Genomic DNA, 16,012 nt, shown 5'->3' on the forward strand with positions numbered 1-16,012 from the left:
CTTCCTAGTATATAGTGTGGGGGTGGAGATTTGTTTTGAATGTAGCAAATAGATTGGGTGATTATGTTTCAGTGATCTGATTGGTTGGTGTAATCATAATTATTAGAAGGAATGACATGGAGATTTTTATGAAGTGTTTTGTTTAAGGCTGATTTCCAAATATAAAATTCTAAAATCATAATTATTAGAAGGATTGACATGCTGATTATTATGAAGTGTTTTTTTTGTTTAAGGCTGGTTTCCAAATTTCTGGTAGGCGGGACGTGTCATCTCTTTTATTTATGCAAAGGGGTCTCCTCTCAATTTCTATAGCTTCTAGAGAAATTCTTCTATATAAATTCTCTGTTTTGTGGTGTAATTTAGTTTTTTCAAAGTCAATTTCGTGCCCTGTTTTTTTAATGTGCTGGACAAGGGAGGAGGTCTTTTCTTCTTTTTTGACTGCATTCACATGTTCTGCTATGCGTTGGCTCACTCTTCGGTTAGTTTGTCCAATGTATGTGGCTGCACATGTTTTGCAAGGGATTTCATAGATTCCTTGGTATTCCAATTGGATTTTATCTTTGGGGCTCCTTAGGATATTAGATATTTTTTGGTTAGTGCAAAATGAAGTTTTGATGTTATGTTTGTGCAGAATTTTACTAATTTTATCCATGGTGCCTTTGATGTAAGGAAGGATGGTGGTGCCATTGTCCTGTTCTTGATCTTGTTTTTTGGGGGGTGTCTCTTTTTTGATTAGGTTTGTTATTGTTTTCTCTTTGAATCCATTAGAAATTAATACATCTTTGAGTTTGTTCAATTCAGTTTTTAAGTGCTCATGGTCAGCTAAGCGTTTGGTTCTGGTGATGAGAGTTTTGGCCACTGAGGTGATTTGTGCGGGGTGGTGGTGTGAGTGTGCATTTAGATAACGGTTGGTATGGGTTTTCTTTTGGTAGATAGTGTGTCCTAGGCTGCCATTGGGTTTTTTATAGACCAGTACATCTAGAAAGGGAAGTTGATCATTGATTTCTGTTTCCATAGTAAACTGTATTTTGGGGTGTAGGCTGTTAAGATGTGTGAGGAAATTGTCTAGTTTTTCTTTACCATGTGGCCAAATTACAAAGGTATCATCAACATATCTCAGCCAAAGTTTGGGTTTGTATTTGGCTTGCTCTAATGCATTATTTTCGAAATATTCCATATAGAGGTTGGCTATGACAGGTGATAGAGGTGATCCCATGGGGGCTCCCTCTATCTGTTTATATCTTTGTTCATTATAGATGAAGTATGTATTGGTCAGGCAGTGGTTGGTGAGGTCTAGGATATATTTGGGGGGTTTGTGTTTGTCCTGGATAGCTGTCAAGGCTTCTTTAATAGGTATTTGTGTGAACAGGGACACGACATCAAAACTTACAAGTAGGTCATCGGGTTGTAGGTTTTGTTTTTTAATTATTTGTATAAAGTGGAATGAATTTTGAACATATGAGGTAATGGTTTCTGTATATGGTTGAAGGTATTTGGCTAAAAATTTGGCAAGGTTTTGTAGAGGGGAGCCTATAGAACTGACTATTGGCCTGAGAAATCCCTTGCAAAACATGTGCAGCCACATACATTGGACAAACTAACCGAAGAGTGAGTCAACGCATAGCAGAACATGTGAATGCAGTCAAAAAAGAAGAAAAGACCTCCTCCCTTGTCCAGCACATTAAAAAAACAGGGCACGAAATTGACTTTGAAAAAACTAAATTACTCCACAAAACAGAGAATTTATATAGAAGAATTTCTCTAGAAGCTATAGAAATTGAGAGGAGACCCCTTTGCATAAATAAAAGAGATGACACGTCCCGCCTACCAGAAATTTGGAAACCAGCCTTAAACAAAAAAAACACTTCATAATAATCAGCATGTCAATCCTTCTAATAATTATGATTTTAGAATTTTATATTTGGAAATCAGCCTTAAACAAAACACTTCATAAAAATCTCCATGTCATTCCTTCTAATAATTATGATTACACCAACCAATCAGATCACTGAAACATAATCACCCAATCTATTTGCTACATTCAAAACAAATCTCCACCCCCACACTATATACTAGGAAGAAATGACAGTTGCTAACATTCCATTTTACAACAACACAAAGATTGGAACTTCAGCCTGATGATGGTGAATGTGATTTCGCCGAAACGTCGCATAGACATGCAAAATATTACACAGGGCAAAACCCGAACTCAGAACAATCTACATACATATACCCGTGAAAATTTACGAAAACAAATATCTTACCTCTACGGGGAGGACACTTTCCTACTGACTAGGACCTATGAAAAACTTGAAGTCAGAAAAGCCTCCATCTTATGTGATCTCACATTCCTACGCAACTGCAGGGACAAAAAAATAATTCCCAAATACTTCCAACTAAAATTCCACCCAAAAACCCCAACCATTGAGAGGATCCTAAAAAGAACTGAATTAGCCCTAATCAGAAATGAACTCCACAAAAAAAGATTCATACTTGATGAAATCAACAAAAGTCTACTCTCTCTTCACCTTAAAATCAGCAACCAAATACACCCTATACTCTGGGATAAATTCAAACAAATATCAATCTGGAGAGCAGAAACAGAAACCCAATACAAGACAGACACACATAATAAGAAACTCCAAATACTAGAGGTACAGCAAAAACCCAGCCCTCCACAACAACTTATGACCAAAACAGTACATAACATATCAGACAGGATACTCACCACTACAGAAACCAATATTCTTTCAAAAGGATTTAATTTTGCAATAACCCCAAAACGCATACCAACTGAAAACATCATATGTGGAATTGAAACAACTTTAAATAAAATCAACCCAGATACTGCTAACAAAATCAGACTTAAAGTCACTAATATTCTCTGCTCTAGTAAACCTCCTAAAAGCAACATACAACAGGAAGAAAGAGATGCACTTATCAATCTGAAGAAAAACCAGGAAATAATAATCCTGCCAGCCGATAAAGGAAACTCCACAATAGTGATGAACACAGCAGACTACAAAGAAAAAATGACAACTCTACTACAAAACCCGGCCTACAAACTCCTAAGCACAGATCCTACCACCTACCTAGAAAAAACCACCAAATCTAAAATCAAGGCCTCTCCCATCAGCGAAGAAATCCAGCAAAAAATCATCCCCAGAGAAAAATCTTCCATATGTCCAAAACTCTATGGCCTTCCAAAAATACACAAGGAAGGAATACCTCTCAGGCCAATAGTCAGTTCTATAGGCTCCCCTCTACAAAACCTTGCCAAATTTTTAGCCAAATACCTTCAACCATATACAGAAACTATTACCTCATATGTTCAAAATTCATCCCACTTTATACAAATTAAAAAACAAAACCTACAACCCGATGACCTACTTGTAAGTTTCGATGTCGTGTCCCTGTTCACACAAATACCTATTACAGAAGCCTTGACAGCTATCCAAGACAAACACAAACCCCCCAAATATATCCTAGACCTTACCAACCACTGCCTGACCAATACATACTTCATCTATAATGAACAAAGATATAAACAAATAGAGGGAGCCCCCATGGGATCACCTCTATCACCTGTCATAGCCAACCTCTATATGGAATATTTCGAAAATAATGCTTTAGAGCAAGCCAAATACAAACCCAAACTTTGGCTGAGATATGTTGATGATACCTTTGTAATTTGGCCACATGGTAAAGAAAAACTAGACAATTTCCTCACTCATCTCAACAGCCTACACCCCAAAATACAGTTTACTATGGAAACAGAAATCAATGATCAACTTCCCTTTCTAGATGTACTGGTCTATAAAAAACCCAATGGCAGCCTAGGACATACTATCTACCAAAAGAAAACCCATACCAACCGTTATCTAAATGCACACTCACACCACCACCCCGCACAAATCACCTCAGTGGCCAAAACTCTCATCACCAGAACCAAACGCTTAGCTGACCATGAGCACTTAAAAACTGAATTGAACAAACTCAAAGATGTACTAATTTCTAATGGATTCAAAGAGAAAACAATAACAAACCTAATCAATAAAGAGACACCCCCCAAAAAACAAGATCAAGAACAGGACAATGGCACCACCATCCTTCCTTACATCAAAGGCACCACGGATAAAATTAGTAAAATTCTACAAAAACATAACATCAAAACCTCATTTTGCACTAACCAAAAAATATCTAATATCCTAAGGAGCCCCAAAGATAAAATCCAATTAGAATACCAAGGTATCTATGAAATCCCTTGCAAAACATGTGCAGCCACATACATTGGACAAACTAACCGAAGAGTGAGCCAGCGCATGGCAGAACATATGAATGCAGTCAAGAAACAGGAGAAGACCTCCTCCCTTGTCCAGCACATTAAAAAAACAGGGCACAAAATTGACTTTGAAAAAACTAAATTACTCCACAAAACAGAGAATTTATATAAAAGAATCTCTCTAGAAGCTATTGAAATTGAAAAAAGATCTTTTTGTTTAAATAAAAGGGATGATACCTCGCGCCTGCCAGAGATTTGGAAACCAGCCTTAAACAAAATAAACACCTCATTATAATCAATATGTCAATCCTTTAATTATTATGATTTTAGAATTTTATATTTGGAAATCAGACTTAAACAAAACACTTCATAATCTTCATGCCATTCCTCCTATAACCATGATTACACCAACCAATCAGATCACGGAAGCATAGTCACCCAATCTATTTGCTACATTCAAAGCAAATCTCCACCCCCACACTACATGCTAAGAAGAAATGTCAGTTGCTAATATTCATTTGCAAAAACACAAAGATTGGAACTCCAGCCTGATGATGGTGAATGTGATTTCACCGAAACGTCGCATAGACATGCAAAACATTACACAGGGCAAAACCCGAACTCAGAACAATCTACATACATATACCCGTGAAAATTTACGAAAACAAATATATATATATATATATATATATATATATATATATATATATATATATCACATATATTTTGATCTTTCGATGCTGTGATGTCTGCAGAAAAAGATTTTAAGGCTTACTGACAATGAGCTAACCACACTTGCCCTAGATCAAAACATTTTTAGAATGCATAAGGATATCAGTTGGAGTCTTACCTTCAGATCAAACTGTAGCATTTCTCTCAAGAATGAATCATGTATGTTTTGGGCTAAACAGTCATTCGTTGACATCAAAGAGCAAATTTTCTGCAGATATTTAGCATCAAAATCATAGCAGCAAATTTGAAAGTGAAACAAATTATTGTGCTGGATAGGACGATTTGTCTTTATACAAATACTTGGCCTTTTTATAGAAGTAAAGATCCTAGTATCCTTCTGTTTATATTACACGAATAGCCAATTAATTCTACTATTGTTGGGAGCAACCTTATACAAAATGTTTACTTACTCCAGAAACATTTTTTTAAACTTTCATTATAAATAAGCTTTTCTTTTGTCTTTTGTGGGCAGCTCAATCCTTGCTAGATTTTCTTACTCTAAAAATAGCCTTATGAAAGTTAGTGTTCTATCTCATGCCTTAGTAGAAATGTCAGCCCAAAGTTAATAACTGGGTGCTAAAATTCATAATAAGCCTGGGATCACAGAACTGAATCCATAAGTTTAGACCTGAGAATTAGGTCTTTTTGTGGTTGAGCCTGAGTTATGCTAATGTAATATTTAGACCGACTAGAGTAATCAAGGCTGCTCATATTAAAATACTATGTTAATTTTAGATTTTATTTTCCATGGACCATTGCATCGACTGAACTATATGCCAATAACTGAAATATCATTTTTCGTGGAAAAGCAATGAGTTCCAACAACGACCTTTGAAGAAACTTTTGATGGGTTATAAAAACCAGGTGTTACAGCATTAAATGCTTTTATAGCTTTGAACTGTTAAGAAATTTGAAATCCCTGAGAAGAGAAAAAAGTTTTTGTAGATCAAAGGAAGAAACCAACGAGGGAGCCAATAAATAATTAAAAATAAAGCCTTGTTTCCTCCCCCTCATAATTTTTAATTATTTTTAATCTTACCTTTACTAATTGTTTATAAATAACTCTAGTGGGGAACATAATACCGTTTTCTTCTCCTATTTTTTATATTACAACTATCCTCTGAGTTCAGTTAGGTTGAGAGAGAATGATTGGCTCAGGTGCCTTTCATGCCTATGGTGGAACTAGAACATACAGTCTCTTGGTTTCTAGCCTGCTACTCTAACCACTAGACAAAACTCTGTTTCATCACATTTCCTCCTTGCATTCTATATGGTGAAGAGTTGGATTTGATTTGGGGATAAGTTAAATGGAAACTTTGATGAAACTGCTCACATATTCAAGAGATACTTGGTCACATCAAACTAGATGTGGATGTTGCACATACGTAACAACAAGAAACATATCCAAAGAATGCATTAAGTTAAGTTTGATTTCCAATCATTTAATCTCATCACACTTCCAATGTAAGAACCTATAGATGAAAACTGGGAATGTGGAATGCCTTATGTTACTTAGCTGCCTCCAAGAACAATGATCTTGAAAAAATGCATGTCAAGATTTAGGTTTTAAGCAGTGCTGACTAATGGTTTCCTTTCCAGAAGAGACCAGGAAAACAAGACCCTATTGAAATTGTCAATGGATTTTGGCACATAGCTTGCAATATATAATTTGGAAGATAAAGTATGTTTTGTTTTTCAATGTTTCTACTTTTATCATGCCATTGAATTCCATTTTTAGTTATGCTGCTTAATATCAATATGAAGCCACTTGACAAATTGATTAGGCAGTGGTGGATTAAGTATTATTATTTTGTTTATTGTACTCCATTTTGTTTACCCTGTTGTTGGAATTAGATGTGGTTACCAGGTCAAAAAACAATATAAGTACTGATGAGGCATATTTTTTTGGATTGGTGAATCCAAGATTCTAAAAATCTTAACTGATTTTCCTTAAGAGGGATTATACTTTTCAGAATTCATTTAATTTACTTTTGCCACTGAGGCTCAATGTTCCAAATGAATGAATGAATTGAATGTATTGAGTGAATGTACTTATGGATAGCTTTTCTTACCAATGAGAATCATTTCTGGTTTACTAAGTGGTTTATACCAGCCATTGTGGGTATAAATTTTATACAATTTATATCCATTTTATTAGAGATGTCATACTGACACATCAGGAAAAATCTGAATCTGAAAGCTCTTAGGTTTTCCCCACCCAAAAGAAAATCCAAGTCCCTGTCCCAGCACCCACATATCAATCACATGGTTCAATCAAGGCACCATTCAAACTGGAGATGCTTCCCAGTCCCACCCCTCCAGGGGCAGGGCAGAATGTTCTTATGGCTATATATCTCCCCAGCTCCATACAATCCCAGTTTCCTATACCACTAAATATGGCAGACCTGAAGTTCCAGTGCCCAAGATGGCTTCCAAGCCTGACATAATATTGATTTTGGATTTTAACCTATTAAAGTATCTTGCAACCAGTGGTGGTTTCTAACCAGTTAGGCACAGTTTGGACAAACTGGTAGCAGTGATAGCAGGAAGCTCGGCCCACCTGGCAGAACATCATCATGGAGCTTCTGCACTTGTGCAGAAGCATCACACGCATAGAAAGTGTGCACCCATTCCTGTTCCCAAACCGGTAGCAAAGATAAGTGAAACTCAACACTGCTTACTACTTACATGTTATTATAACCTTAACCTGCCTTCCATGCAGGAGTTCAAGGGGATAAGGATCAGTGAAGGCCTGCCATCTTTGGCACTACTGGTACGTCCTCTGCAGCTATTGTATGTGTGTGTGCATCCTGCGAGTGCATGCACACCCATTGGTATGAGATTTGGCTTCTGTGCATGTGCAGAAAGGGAAATCTTGCATGAAGATGCTCACATGAGTGAGACTTTTGGTGATTTTTGCCAATATTTTAGCTTTACCGCATGCGCAGGAGCAAAAAACTAGCAAAAATCACTGAAATGTTGCTCATGTGAAAGTCTTCATACAAGGTTTGACTTGCTGCGCATGCACAGAAGTGAAATCTCATGCGGGGGTGCATGTACACATGTCAGGGGAACATAGCTGCACACACATCCCTAAAATAACTACCGGAATGTAGCGCCTTACCACTCCGGTAGCAGGCCATCACTGGTCTGGATGATGATTGGTCCAATGTCACCCACTAAGCCACTGTGGCTGATGATAAATTAGAACCACATCTCCCCAGTGCCAGTCCAACACTAATCAATGTATCACATGACTCACTTATTGATGTATAAAAGACTATTTGGGCATTAAAGACTCTTATCCTGAAATTGCACAATATTAAAGAATCCACTGCATTCAGATGCTTATCTGGTCCCATCATTTCTATATCAGCATAAGAACAAGCTAGACACACTAGCCTTTGATTCTTCCATTATGTAATTTAATGGTACTAGTTTCAGTTACAGTATGTAGTTATTTATTATCTATATGCCATAATTTCTGCTCATAAGTCACTCATTATTCATTTTTCAAATTTTGATAAGTATTGTTTTATTGATTGCATCCTGCCCTAGTTTTGGCTTATATACTAAGATGCAAATAGAATTAAAAATAATGAAAATGCATATGCTCTCATAGTAATGAGCCCGGAGAATATATTTTATAATGCTCTGCATGGGAAACCAGAGTGAAACATGTGTTTTACCACATGGAATAAAACACAGAACAAACAGCCTCCATATGGATGGACAAATACAGCTTGTGCACCTCAGATCTACCAACTGTCAAACCCTTTGCTTTAATTTACTATTAAACTTTTTTATCTGATGCAATGCCGAATTGTTCTTATCCAACAGAGACAGAGAAAACTGGACACTGTGAATATTTACACTGGGACCTAAAGTAGGCCTGACAATCTCTCAAAGACAGCCTAGGAAGAGAAGGTTATACATGATGTTTGGCCTCCTTAGCAACAGACTCTGGCCCATAGCATTGTCTTGGGGCATTTTCAAATTCATTATGATTCAGTCTCCCAGAAGCAGACAAAATGATTCTCTGAGGCCTCATCTATAAAATAGCAGAGGGTTATGTACTATATATATCTAATCAGCAGCTGGCTATACTAACTGGGCATTAGGGAATTTATTCCTATCATATTTGGAAGACATCAGGTTAAGGCTACCATCATCTTCCAGGCCTTCCATTGAATTGTCTACTAGCATTCCTCCCCCTTCTAATACTATGGCTAATTTGGATAATTAAAACGGGAAAAAAAGAGTGGGAGTACTAAACATTCAAAGTACTCAGGAACCAGAGGTGAGTTCTAACTTACCTTGCTGCCAGTTTGCTTCATCCTGTGCTGTGTGGCTGTGCCTCATGGGCGTATGAGTGCTTTATGCGCACATGCATGCAAAGTGCTGATTTTTTTTTTTTAAATCCCCCTCAAAAAGCTGAAAACAAGATAGTGACACATGCACAGTGCTGGAAACCTGGCTTTGATGCAAGTGCAGAAGGGAAAAAAAATCATAAACAACTTTTAATTTAAAAAAATAAAATAAAGAAAGATGGCGGTGTCCATGATGTCATTGTGACATCATTAATGGCCTGCTACTGCTTTGGATGAACCAGTTTGAATCAGAAGGAACCCACCTCTGTTGGGAGCCTATATTTTCCTTCAGGTGCCCCGTTTCCCCCAAAATAAGACATCCCCTGACAAGAAGCCCAACTGGACTTTTGAGTCCATGGCAATAAGGTCAACGGCTTATTTCAGGATTCAAAAAAATATAAGACAGGGTCTTATTTTTGGGAAAACATGGTAGATATATCTAATTTCATTCATTAACATGGGAAGAGGTTGACATCACATGTTCATCCCTGCACAAAGCAATTGATTTCAAAGATTTGAAAAGAAAATTAATGGTTTTACTCCAAAATTATTTTTATGATATTTTTTGATAGAGGTCATTAGTTTCAAAGTCAACAGACAATATTTCTGGAAGAGTATAGTCTCCTCCCCATCAAAAAATATGTCTGAGCACTTTTTTACATCCAAATGAATTTGGCATTATAGTTTCTGTGATTTCTGCATGAATTCAATGGGAAGAATCTGTTGTGACCCCAAAATATATAGTTGTAACCTTATTAAATATTTGCTACCACTTCTTATAAACCTCTGCTCCATGAGCTTCTTCAATGATTGCCATATTGTTTCTGATTCAATTTGAGTTGTTGGTATTAACCTTTAAAACCCTTCACTGGGACTGGGACTAGATTTCAGTCTACCCCATTCGTTCTGCCTGAGAAGGCATGCTGCTGGTACCATCAGCTAAAGATCTATATTTTATGGTCCTAGCCGATATGCCTATTCTGTCGTGGTGCTCACATTAAGGATCATTCTTCCCCTCTAAATTAGATTCCCTCCATCCCTTTTGAAATTTTTGAAGGTCCTCAACATCTGCAGCTCCCTTATCTCAAATATACTGAGATAATTCCTTTGTTGAGGTGATCATTGAGGGGTTTGTATATATTTTATAATGTTTATTGTTTACGCTTTCTATATAGGCAGTTTTTATATGGGCTTCCCAGAGTGGCTTTTTGGTGAGATGGACAGCTATAGAAATTTTTATAAATAAATACGTTCAAAATACTATTTGTAACTCATGGCATGCATCTTTATCTAATATTATCTAATAATAATGTATTAGATTTGTACGCTGCCCTGAGTTTTCGGAGAGGGGCGGCATAAAATATAATAATAATAATAATAATAATAATAATAATAATAATAATAATAATAATAATAATAATAATAATAATAATAATTATTATTATTATTATTATTATTATTATTATTATTATTATTATTATTATTATTATTATGTTTAGTATCCAGAAATTCCTCCAAATAGCTATTCAACCTCCATTGTAAAATGTAATACATGATTGAGAAAATAAAGGAGAAAATTCAGCCGTTAGAGATTGGTAATGGTAGCTCTTATATTCCAGCTTTGACAACAATAAGATGTCAAATAACCCTTATTAAACATTCTCTGACATGTACAATGCCCATGATTTTTAAAGTACATAATGGTTTTTAACACACACACCCAAAAAAATCCAACCCCCCCAACCCCTCCCCACAAATTTAGTTTGCTAATTTAGAACATCTTGTTCATTTGGCTTAAATGCAAAAACAACTGACAAAAGATTAAGCTAGCTAGCACAACTAGGCTGCCCACTAGGACAATAAGCAGTAGCTTGCTTCAATACCAGGTTAAGATTTTATTTGTTCTCCTGTATTTATATAAGGCATTTGCAATGGGCTTTTAAATAAAGGAAAAATCCTGACAACAAATTGAGATAGTTGCTCATTTTTTTGGAAGATCCAATTATTACTTATTCAGTGCCAAAAGTAAACCAAGCCATATTAAAGACTCAAAGCATGACAATGTCCACAATCTTAAATTGTCTCAATTTAAATTATGGAGTAACTAAAAATTAAATTAGACCTAATAGTTCTTTTTTTAAAGAAAACCCTAAAACCAATAGTAAACTGTTCCTAGGATGTCAGGCTTGTCTGAAGAAATTATATTTTTCCTGTCTTCAGGCATACCTGATAGCTACTCTGTTCATTATTGCTAGATTTTATTTAATACACTTCAAAATAATTCTGCAGAATTTATACATAGCAGAATTTCAGTTGAAATATGCTTGTTAAGCAGAGCTGAGTTAAGCACACATTACAATAATCTATCACAAGATACCTTATTGTAGTACAATAGATTGTGAATTACTACATTGATTCTAGTAGAATGAAATAAGTCTGCTGCTCTTTTGATTTACCTTTCTTTTTTATTTTTAATTGGTTTTTATTGAACAAACAGTGTAGGACAAACATTAGAAATATTAGCTGCCAAGGGTCACTTTTGAAAGAAGCTAGGATATGAAGCTAAGAAATAAATAAAAATATAAAATAAAAAGAAGACAAACAACTAAAGCAAAAGCAATAAAAATAGACCCTATAAATGAAGAAACCTGTCAATATTAAATGTCTATATTGATATATTTTTTTACAAATAGCATTTGTGTAGATGAGGAAAATGTATTTGAAGAAGTAGTGAATAGTTAATATCATTGATAAATGGTGTTCAACATTTGAAAAATATTCAGGGGGGGGCATTTGCTGGGCATTTGCAGAGGTTCAGAAGAACCCCTAGCTAAGATTGTGTGCAGTCCGCAGACCCCCAAATCCCACTTCTGGCTGGCCACACCCACTCCACTCCACCACATCCCACCCACCCCAGGAGTCCCCACACAACCTGTTTGGGATGCAGGTAAGTACAGGATGAGGCTCAGGGAAGGCAATAAAAAACGGGGCAGGGGCTAATGGAAGTTCAGAAAGGCCAGAAAAGGCCTAGGGACCCCGAGGAGGCCATTTTTGCCCTCCCAGAGGCTTGAGGAAACCCTCTGGAGCAAGGGAGGGCAAAAAGCTTTCCCATTGTGGTGCAGGAGGCCAACTATGGCACGCCCACCATGACCACACCCACCCAGCACCAGGCAGAGATCCCCTTGCTAAAATTTATGTGCATTTGTATCAAGCATTAAATATAACACCTAGATATATAACTAAAGGTAATCTATTAATGTCATAAACAACTAGGGTTACTGCAAATCCAAATGGACTAACACAGGAACATTGCATTAAAAGCATGAAGCTGCTATATAGTTAAGATTGAAAAGATTTTGGCTGCAATGTTTTTCCCCAGTTTCATCAATGACTCTGATATTGTTTCAACCAATCATTTGCCTGTATAATGGAATGAACTACATGAAATGTAGACAGGTTGATTGTATAATATTGATATTGATTGTATATTATATAATATCGATTCAGTATAATATTCACATGTGGAAAATAAAAATGTATTATGTTACCTGTTGTGATGTAGACATAGATATAGACATCATCATAGACATACATTTTTTAGATAAATTAAAAGAATTTTTTTCAAATTAGGCTGAGAGATAGTGACTGATCCAAAATTGCTCATCATCTAGTCATCTTATGTGCTTTAGGAGCCTAAGAAAGGACTGCAGTGTGGGTCTGACCACTGCTAATCCAATACCTCACACAGGCTCTATAATTTTTTTTTTTTTTACAAATAGCATTTGAGGAAAATGAGGAAAATTTATTCAAAGAAGCAGTGAATAGTTACTATCATTGATAAATGGTGTTCAACATTTGAAAAATATCCAGGAATGGATTGCTAGGCATTCACAAGGGTTTACAAGAACCCCTAGCTGAAATTTTGTGCAGTTTGGAGACCCCCAAATCCCATTCCTGGCTGGCCCCACCCACTCCACCCCTCCCAGGAGTCCCCGCCCAGCCTGTTTGGGATGCAGGTAAGTACAGCCTGTTTGGGATGTGCATGGAGCCTGTTTGGGATGTGCATGGAGGCTTTAGGCAAAAAATGGGCCTAATGGAAGTTCCAGAAGGCCCTCCCAGAGGCTTGAGTAAAGCCTCTGGAGCCAGGGGAGGGCAAAACACTTTCTCATCGTGGTGCAGGCGGCCAACTATGGCACACCCCCCATGGCCACACCCACCCAGCACCGGGAAGAGAACCTCTTGCTAAACATATTTGAACATATTTTCAAATGTTCACTCATCCAAGGCTTTTCCCTTGGTCAAATTTTAATGCAACAGCAATTTCCAATGCTTTTAAATAGCACTGACTGGAACAAAATTTGTCTTGAATTTTACAATGTTTTGTGAAAATAACTGGAATTTCATTAATTCCTTATATTGCATCACTTTATCTGCATGAGGGAAAAAGACAATAAACAATTGCAAATATTTATGGCCAATAGAGATTTCCTCTATTCATTTAAAAATGTTTGGCTATCATAAATCGCTATTTAGGCAATGAAGGAAATGATGGTATTTGTTCCCATCCTCTTGAAATTTTACTGTAAAAGTAAAAAAAGACACAACCATTTTTTTAACTTTAAAGGAAAAATCAGATAAAAAATATTTTTCTTTGGTTAACAGCACATCAACCCATTGCCAAACAGGAATGTTTAAATTTACTTAAATGTTTGGGGTTTTTAAAAACTTTAATTGGGTTGAAAGGAATTTCTGATACAAGGTTTTGGATTAAACATGTTGCACAGTGCTTGGATCTCAAACCTGGACTGTCACCTTTCCAAGCTGATAAGCTCAGCATCTTTAAACGCTTAGCCAACATGCTCCTTATAATTTCCTTAATGGGAGATTATAGGACATATATATCCCTGTTTAACCTGTCATCCTTCAATTCCATCAAAAATTGGCCAACCTCTGGAAACTATTGGACAGTCTAGAGTATTGCATAATCTATGCCCTATTCAACTATTAAATCAATCACTTATTTTTGCTGTGTCCATAAATATCCAACATATTTATATTTCCTAATACAATTTTCATTATTTATGTACTTATGTCTAATATCAGGATGCAAGTATATAAATCACAGGATTTGTGTCATGATACAACAATGCATGGTGTTATGATTTATTCTTCTTGCTCCTTGCAGATCCTTATGGTCTGGTCATTTCATAACAAAACAGTTCCAATCCTCATTCTTTATGGCATTCATAATCCACAATAAAATTATGTGAAGCATATTTTCTGAGAATAAGTATGCATAATAGATATGCTGTGTTACTGTTACTATTAGTCTTCTCATTGTTCCTATCACCCATCTCTTCCCACTGATGACTGTATGACTGTAACTTGTTGCTTGTATCCTTACGATTTATATTAATATTGCTTGATTCCTGATTGCTTATTTGTACCCTATGACAATCCTTAAGGGTTGTACCTCATGATTCTTGACAAATATATTTTTTCTTTTATGAGAGAATATTCACCAGAGACAAATTCCTTGTGTGTCCAATAACACTTGGCCAATAAACAATTCTACTTCTCTTCTCTTCTCTCTTCCCTATCCTATCCTATTCTAGGGTGAACATGTTTAGCATTCCTTCTTCCTCCTCTTTTTCTCATGAGGTGGGTTGGGCTGAGAGAGAAGGATTGGCACAATATCACTCACGTGGCTTTCTTGCTATGAGGTGGGACTAGAACTGATAATTGGCCCAGAGTCGCCCAGCCAGCTTTGATGCCTAAGGCAAGATTAAAACTCACAGCCTAGCCAATAAAGAATTCTATTCTATTCTATAACTATACATGAAGATCAACATCTACATTTTAACTTTATACAAATGAAAAATTAAAACTTTGAAAATATCCCTATCTTCATATGCAATAGAACTAATGTTATTCTATGTCATTCTACTATTAATATTTTCTATTCAGCTTCATGACATATCAAATATTAAAATTTATGTGCATTGTATCAAGCATTAAATATAGCACCTGGATATATAACTAAAGGTAATCTATTAATGTCATAAACAACTAGGGTTACCGCAAATCAAAATGACTAACGCAGGAACATTGCATTAAAAGCATGAAGCTGCTATATGATTAAGATTGAAAAGATTTTGGCTGCAATGTTTTTTCCAGTTTCATCAATGACTCTGATATTGTTTCAACCAATCATTTGCCTGTATAATAGAATGAACTACATGAAATGTAGACAGGTTGATTGTATAATATTGATATTGATTGTATAATATTATATAATATTGATTCAGTATAATATTCCCATGTGGAAAACAAAAATGTATTATGTTACCTGTTGTGATGTAGACATAGATATAGACATCATCATAGACATACATTTTTTAGATAAATTAAAAGAAAACTTTCCCAAGTAGGCTGAAAGATAGTGACTGATCCAAAATTGCTCATCATCTAGCCATCTTAGGTGCCTTATGAGCCTAAGAGAGGACTGCAATTAGCAGGACTGACCACTGCTAACCCAATACCTCACACAGGCTCTATAATAGGAAGATTATTTCAGGAATGTATGAGAGTTTCCTAGGAGATTAGGCAAATATATAGGATAGCAAGT

This window comes from Erythrolamprus reginae, chromosome 3 (genome assembly GCF_031021105.1).
Source record: "Erythrolamprus reginae isolate rEryReg1 chromosome 3, rEryReg1.hap1, whole genome shotgun sequence".
In the NCBI taxonomy this organism is placed as follows: Eukaryota; Metazoa; Chordata; class Lepidosauria; order Squamata; family Dipsadidae; genus Erythrolamprus; species Erythrolamprus reginae.